The sequence below is a fragment of the Canis lupus genome, chromosome 20 (assembly GCF_011100685.1).
Source record: "Canis lupus familiaris isolate Mischka breed German Shepherd chromosome 20, alternate assembly UU_Cfam_GSD_1.0, whole genome shotgun sequence".
Classification (NCBI taxonomy): Eukaryota; Metazoa; Chordata; class Mammalia; order Carnivora; family Canidae; genus Canis; species Canis lupus.
This window is the reverse complement of record NC_049241.1, coordinates 1,623,290-1,630,264: the sequence shown is the minus strand read 5'-3', so window position 1 is coordinate 1,630,264 and position 6,975 is coordinate 1,623,290. Positions and strand designations below refer to the sequence as shown.

At 57.4% G+C, this 6,975-nt stretch overlaps 1 long non-coding RNA gene across 14 annotated transcripts; it reads left to right on the top strand.

Moving 5' to 3' along the window:
• The first annotated feature begins 250 nt into the window (after positions 1 to 250).
• LOC111091221 lies at positions 251 to 6,311 on the top strand. Of its 14 annotated transcripts, none has more exons than XR_005374504.1 (7): positions 253 to 403; positions 1,449 to 1,719; positions 1,836 to 1,988; positions 2,491 to 4,165; positions 4,595 to 5,509; positions 5,650 to 5,771; positions 5,930 to 6,240. It is a non-coding gene; the product is annotated as an uncharacterized LOC111091221 (long non-coding RNA). The 14 variants fall into 14 exon arrangements; XR_005374510.1 differs by having other exon boundaries at positions 1,449 to 1,988; positions 4,595 to 4,731; positions 5,283 to 5,509; XR_005374505.1 differs by having other exon boundaries at positions 1,449 to 1,988; positions 4,595 to 5,291; positions 5,406 to 5,509.
• Positions 6,312 to 6,975: the final 664 nt, after the last annotated feature.

Sequence of the window (6,975 nt, the reverse complement as noted above, 5' to 3'; positions counted from 1 at the left end):
ACTGGGGCTGGGGTGAGGCAGGGACCCATGCAAGGAGGCAGCAGGGGTAAGGTAGGAGCTGAGAATCTCAAAGCTGTGGGAGATGCGCAATCCACCTTCCTTGTTGCAGACACCTCAGGGCTGGGTCTCTATGGCCCTCACTTGGGAGGGGCAGTCACAGATCCCACAGAGAGGAGAGGCCCCTGGGTTCTGGTTCCAGGGTTGCTTAGACAACCTGGGAAGCCTGAGTTCCTTCCCAAAGAATCCATCCCCTGCCTTCCAGCCACCTGAGTAGTGTTCTAGAACTCAAATGTGGCCCTGGCACTCCTCCCATGGTCCCCCATGGCTCTCAGAAACAAGCCAGAGCCAGGGCCAGGATTAGAAGGAAAGAAAGGAGCAAGTAGGCACCTATAAACTTGTGCAGGTATGCACTTTCAGGGCCGTGTAGACCTATAGCATGGAGGCGGAGGGCGACAGCATGAGCTCCAGGCCTGACTGGAGGCCTGACTGCACTCACAGCTGGGGAACCACAGGCAAGTTACTTGGGGCCTTCCTTTCTCCATCTGTAAAGTGAGGATGCAAGTAGTTGCCCCCCTGGGTGGTGGTGTGGGGGGTGACGTGAGGGGTGGCATGGGCAACCGCCACAGACGTCTGAGGCTGGGAGTCCCAGATCGGGGTGTTGGCAGGCTGGGTTTCTGGTGGGATTCTCTTCCTGTCTTGCAAATGGCTGTCATCTTGCTGTGTGCTCATGGGGCCTTCTCTTGGTGTGTGCGTGGATTCAGGGAGAGAGAGTATGAGCTCTCTGGTGTCTCTTCTTATAAGGACACCACTCCTATGGCATCAGGGCCCCACCCCGGGACCCCTTTTAGCCCTCAATTACCTCCTTGTAGGCCCCATGTCCAAATACAGTCACATCAAGGGTTAGGGCTCCAACACAGGAATTTTGGGTGACACAAAAGAGTTAATCCCCGTGGAGTACAAGAACCCGAGGATTTTGCTACTACAGGTGTCATCTCTAGGTTCTTGCACATGTCCTTTCTTCTGTTCTCTAGAGCACACTACCTCATCTCCAGGAAGACCTTCCTGACCACCCCCTGCATCACCCTGGAGTTGGGGAGATGCCTCCTCCCTTGGGCTCCCACTGGCCTCCAGGCCTCTTATTGAGCCCCCCCCCCATTACAGCAACACTCTTCTGACTTATGATAATCTGTTTGCTTGACTAATGCCCACCCACCCCCACACACACTGCCTGAGAGTGCAGGTAAGATGCCCCAGGGCCCCAGGAGTTATAGGCTGAGGAAATGACGGTTGTCAGCCTCAGTTTCCCCTGATGTCCACATCGCTCTGGTTGCAGTCAGGTGTCAGCTCAAAGGCCACACATCAGAAAGGCCTTTCCTGGCCACCCTGTCAAGTGGGGCTCATCTCTACAATCATTATCGAGTCCTTGCCCTGATCTGTTTTCTTTCTAGCACTTTCTGAGACCGGAATGATCCTGGCTCTTTATTATGTTTCCTTACTTTCCTGGAGTGTAAGCCCTGTGAGGGCAGGGGCCTTGCCTGAAACCCCAGGAGCCCGGCACGGTGCATCGGACATGGGTTTGTTGACCGAACAGCTCGGTGGGCAATCGGGTCTCTGAGGCCAGAGAAGGAAGGTAACATGTGTCCACGCCCTGCTGGCTGTTCAAGGCAAAAGGAAGATCCGGGCACGTTGACAACACCTGCAGACCTGCATCCGGAGAGGGTACATGGCATTTACAAGGCACTTGCCTGAGGCTGGGTGGAAAACCACTGGGCTGTAACCTCAGTCCCTGGGCTTCCGCCCCCCCAGCTCCTCCAGCTTGGGCTCTTGGGAAGCAGGTGCCGAGACCGTTTCAGTGCATGTTAGGGATCGACATTTGTAGAAGGAAAAGGGAGAAGTCAAACTGCCTTGCAGACCCTGCAAAGCCTTGGTCACCCTGTGAGCTCTTCTGAACTGATACCGCCCCTGGAGCTGTCCTGTGTCCGGGCAAGGTGACTGGGCCTTTCTAGTCCCAGGTTGTTGGATGTGGGCTGCCCTGAGAAGGGAGTCACCTCACACCAGCTGGCTCGGCAGCTGAGGGAGACCCCGAGGCAGGGACAGCTGGAGGGTGCCTGCTAGCCACCCCTGCACCCAGCTGGCCAGCGAATCCTTCCTGGAGAGGGAGCTGGGCAGTGCATCTCCCAGCACACTACTGCCTGCCTCTGCCCACGTCCCTGGTCCCCAGAGCATTGTCTGCTCTGGTCCTGAGACCCCTGTGTTTCCCCTCTCTTTTCACCATCCTTCAGATGCTGATCTGAGAATCATGGGGTTTGGGGCACCTGGGTGGCTCAGCAGTTGAGGGTCTGCCCTCGGCTCAGGTTGTGATCCTGGGGTCCTGCAATCAACTCCCACATCGGGGTCACTGCAGGGAGCCTGCTTCTTCCTCTGCCTGTGTCTCTGTCTCTCTTTGTGTTTCTCATGAGTAAATAAATACATTTTTTTTTTTTTTTAAAGAATCATGTGGTTTCATCCTGAGCTCCCACTTCAACCAACAGGCGGAGGCTGCCTGGAGTGCTGTGTTGAGAAGGGTTCTGAGGCTGGCCCAACAGGAAAGGATGTTGTAATCAATTAGCAACGTTTGCGTGGGCTTGGGAAGGACACGGTGGTTTGCACGCCAGGATTTTCCTAGGCCTTCCTCTGCCATTTCCTCACCTGGCGCTGCTTCACCTCCAGGATCCCTGGGTCTGCAATCCTCCCTCTGAGTTCCTCCTCTCCTACTTGCTCCTGGTCTCACTGGCTCCCAGGGGAAGGGGAAGGCCCAGTGACTTGGCTTTGGGAGATGGTCGAGAAGCTGAGGAAACTTGGCCGAAGTCATCGTTGTTTGAGCCTCGATTTCCTCATCTGCAAACAGCACCTGGCCTCTCCCCCAGGACGTAGTGGGAGCCTCACAAAGCTCCAGGGAGAGGGGTGCTGATGGGAGAGGCATCTGACTCTGATCCTGGGCCCCTGGCAGCAGCCCCCATGCTGGGGGGTGCGCAGGGCACGTGGCCAGGATGGCTGGGAGTGGCTCTGCTGTGCTGGGGGTGGGGGTGGGGGTGTGGTGGAGGCAGGAATGACATCTCCCAGCATTTCCACAAAGGGGTGTTGATCCAGGGTGGTCCCTCACACACTCTCCCTGTGGTTCTGATGCCCATTGCCTCGGAGACCAGCCATGGGCACCCTGGGAATGACTGTGGAGGTGATCGCTCCTGGAGGAGGACAGGGCCACAGGTATGCACATGACCAGCCCTCGGCCCTCCTTTGCACAGATACGGAACCCGAGGCCCCAGGGTGGCGGTGACCCAGTCAACACCAGGACCAGGAACGAGGCCGTTTGCCTTCCTGCTGCTCGGAAAAGAAAGCTCTGCAGCTTCTCCCTTCCCAGGCACAGGTTGCCAAACACAGGTGTCCTCAAGGGGAAGAGGATGTGCCACCGAGGCCCAGCGGGGGCGCCCACTGCGATGTTGAACCACTAAGCCCAATATGCTGAGGCCTCTTTAATGTTGGTTTGGCCTCTTCCAGAATAAGAAATGCTACCGGGGCGCCTGGGTGGCTCAGGTGGTTAAGCAGCTGACCCTAGGTTTTGGCTCAGGTGAGGATCTTAGCATTGAGATCGGACCCCACATGGGGCTCCAGGCTCAACTGAGGCACAGAGTTAGGAAACTTGCCCAGACTCAACAGCCAGAAAGTGGTGGAGCCAGATGAAAGCTCAGTAGCATCTTCTCCATTTCCCTTCTGGGTACCCTCCTCTGCCTTTGGTCACATTTAGACTACGCACTCAGGCTCTCTCCACCTGGGTTTGCACAGTGGGGCAGCAAGGGGAGCTGGGAGTGAAACAGGACAGAGGTCAGGGCACTTGTCGCTGGCTCCTTCCTGCTGTTTGCCAGTGGCTGCACCCTGATCCCTTTCATAGTGTAGCTCCAAGCTCTGGTTGTGTACAATTTTGGGTGACTCTCTATCTCCCAATTTCCTCCTTTCTGTCCCTTCCTTGAAATCACTACAAGGTAGAAGCAAGTACTACGTGCTCTCTGGTGGTCAGGGAAGGAAGACAGTAGACTTAGGGTGAGGATCAACATTTGAGAAGAGAGCTGAGTGCCAGAAAGAGAGCCAGCCATGCACAGATGACAGCTGCTGGTGGGAGAGCCATCAGGTAGGAGGTGCAAAGGTCCTGCGGCAGCCATGTTCTTGGCATATTTGAGAAAAAACGTAGAAGCCAGTGTGGTGAAGTGGAGTGACTGGGGAAAGTGGTGGGGGATGAGGTTATGGTGGAGGTTCAGAGGAGAGCGCCCTGCCAGCCACTGAAAGTGCTCTGGATTCAGGCATGAGGGGAGGAGACCCTGAGGGGGTTGAGCAGAGATGTTATTGGATGCAGAGGTTTGCCCTGGCTGTGGCTTGCGTGGAGGGCAGAGAGGGGCGGTTCCAACCATCCCCGCAGGACCCGGCAGTGTCTCGGGCCAGGGTGGCAACAGCAGAGGTAAAAATTCTGGACTGAGTTTTAGAGCTGTGCCAAGATCCCCTTAGAGTTAGATGTGGGTGTGAGGCAGGGAGGAAAGGAGATGTCTCTGGCTTTTGGCTTCAGCAGCCGTGAGGATGGGGCTGCTGTTCACCGAAATGGGGACAGTTGAAGGAGTTGACGGAGGGGGGGGACTGCTGTGCGCCCCACATGGCCCGACATTTGTCCTGGATACGGGAGTGCAGGTGTGAGGAGGAAGGCAGGTAAGTCTGGAGCTCTGAGGGGAGGCCAGGCTGGAGCAGGACCCCCCAGTGCAAATAACGGTTAGCGTCAGTGGTCGCACGAAGGCAGGAGGAGCCAGGGGTCTGGCTCCGCAGGCAGCCCGGGAGGGCCAGCCGTGGTCATTGCTGCAGGAGGGCTTCCTGGGGGGTCGGGCGCATGGAGCAGGGGAGGGCCAGTCCACGGGGCCCAGCCTGCGGCCTCCGCCTCTGCCCTGGGTCTGGGCAATTGCCCACCAGCAGCAGCCCGGCCTTCACCACGGCCGGCCTCTGTCCACCTCTCTGACATCCCAGCACCTGTTGGGCCACTGGCTCCAGTGACCAGACAACTGTTATTCCGATGTGCCCTGAGGACTCCCACGCCCCAGAGCTGCTTGTGTGACCCCATGGGCCACCCAGAGCGAACCTCAGGATGTCTGCTGAAGTCCCTGGGGAGCACAAGTCCCGCCACTGGGCTCTCCAAGCCCAGGAATGGAACTTGGAGCTGCTGGAAGTCACCTTTGCACATCCCCCTCCCCTCACCACCACCGGAAAAGGCTTTCCAGGTGGGAGCAACTCGCAGGAAAGCAGGAGGGAGCAGCAGAGAGAGGCGGAGCCCTGAGGCTGGAGGTCCTGAGTCCCAGCTGCAGCTCATCCTGGTCTTCCCGCGCATTCTTCAGTGGCCGAGACAGCTGGATGTCCTGAGGCTCAGACCAGGTCCAGGGGGCATCGGAAAGAATTCGGACAAATTTGCAACGGAAAGAATTCGGACAAACGCCCAAGGGTAGTGGAGTGGCGCTCTGGGTGTGCAGGGCCGGGCCTCTCCGGGCCTCTGGGTTGCCTGGGCCTGTGCACAGGGGCCCCCCAGCCGCCCCATCTTTCCTGGGGCTTCCTTTCCCCAGAGCTGCCACCCTTCCTCCTCAGTCTGCCAAGTTTCCTGATACCATGTGTGTGACGTCTGGGTGCTCACCCACGTGCCACATCCTTCCATCTCCGGGTACTTCGGTGGCCACCGGTAGCCCCTCCAGCTCCCCGATCCCTGGCAGGTAAGACGGCAACAGACCCCCTCCGGGTCAACGGGAGGAAATGGCACACGTCCTGGTCCTGGGGGCTCTGGGAAAAGGTTTGCTTCCTGGAGGAAAAGCTAGAGCCTCTCAAGGAGAAAGCACTTTGCCCCTGCCTCTTGCTTCCTTGGTTGGAACAGGCCGGCCTTGGGACTCGGGCGGCGGGAGGGTGGAAGGGCCTGACCCGGCGGCCGCCGGAGCTCCAGAACCGCCACTTCCAGAGGCCTCGCTGAGTAAACAATCAACGTCCGTATGGTTTAAGCAACTGTTCACCCAGCATCCTGCCATCACAGACCAAAGCCGTCCCGACTCGTGCAGCAGCCAAACCGTCCCAAACCGTCTGACTCGTTCAGACATTCATCAAACATTTCATCAAACGTTTCACGAGTATTCCCTGCTGGCTGGCACGTTATCACATTGAATTTAACCCACTCAACGACTTTTTTTTTTTTTTTTTTTTAAGATTGTACTTATTTACTTATGAGAGGCACAGAGGGAGAGGCAGAGACACAGGCAGAGGGAGAAGCAGGCTCCTCGCAGGGAGACCGATGTGGGATTCGATCCTGGGACCCTGGGGTCACACCCTGAGCTGAAGGCAGACGCTCAACCGCTGAGCCACCCAGGTGCCCCACTCAGCGACTTTTGAACACACATATTATCCCCACGGGGAAGATGAGGAATATAGGTACGTCACAGTGATCCTAGTTTGCTGTGCCAGGTAAAAACACTTCTCCGTGGCTGAGCATGGCAGAAGCATGTTTTCACTCACATGTTGAGTTGAGTGGGTGATTGTGATGGGGTGATCTGTGTCGACTCCGTACAGTGATTCAGGGATCGAGGCTGATGGAGGCTCAGCCACCTCAATGCATGGCTCTCCAGCCACCCTGGGTGTCAACATCGGATGGGCAGACATGGGTAGAAAGTGTGTGTGGGGTCACACAGGAGGCCTCCTGGGCCCGAGCTGGGTGGGATGGGCATTGGCTCCACTCACACGTGTTCACTAGCTGTACCCAGAGCAAAGGAGGTGGGAACATAGCTGATTCTCCAGGCCCAGGAGGAAAGGGCCATGGGTTTGCTGGCAGTTAGCCAATCCCCCCGACTGGACTCAGGGTGCCTCTGTAGCTCACCCCACTAGACTCTCAGACGACTGGGGGGCGGCGTGCCTGCTTTGTGTTCTCGAGTAATT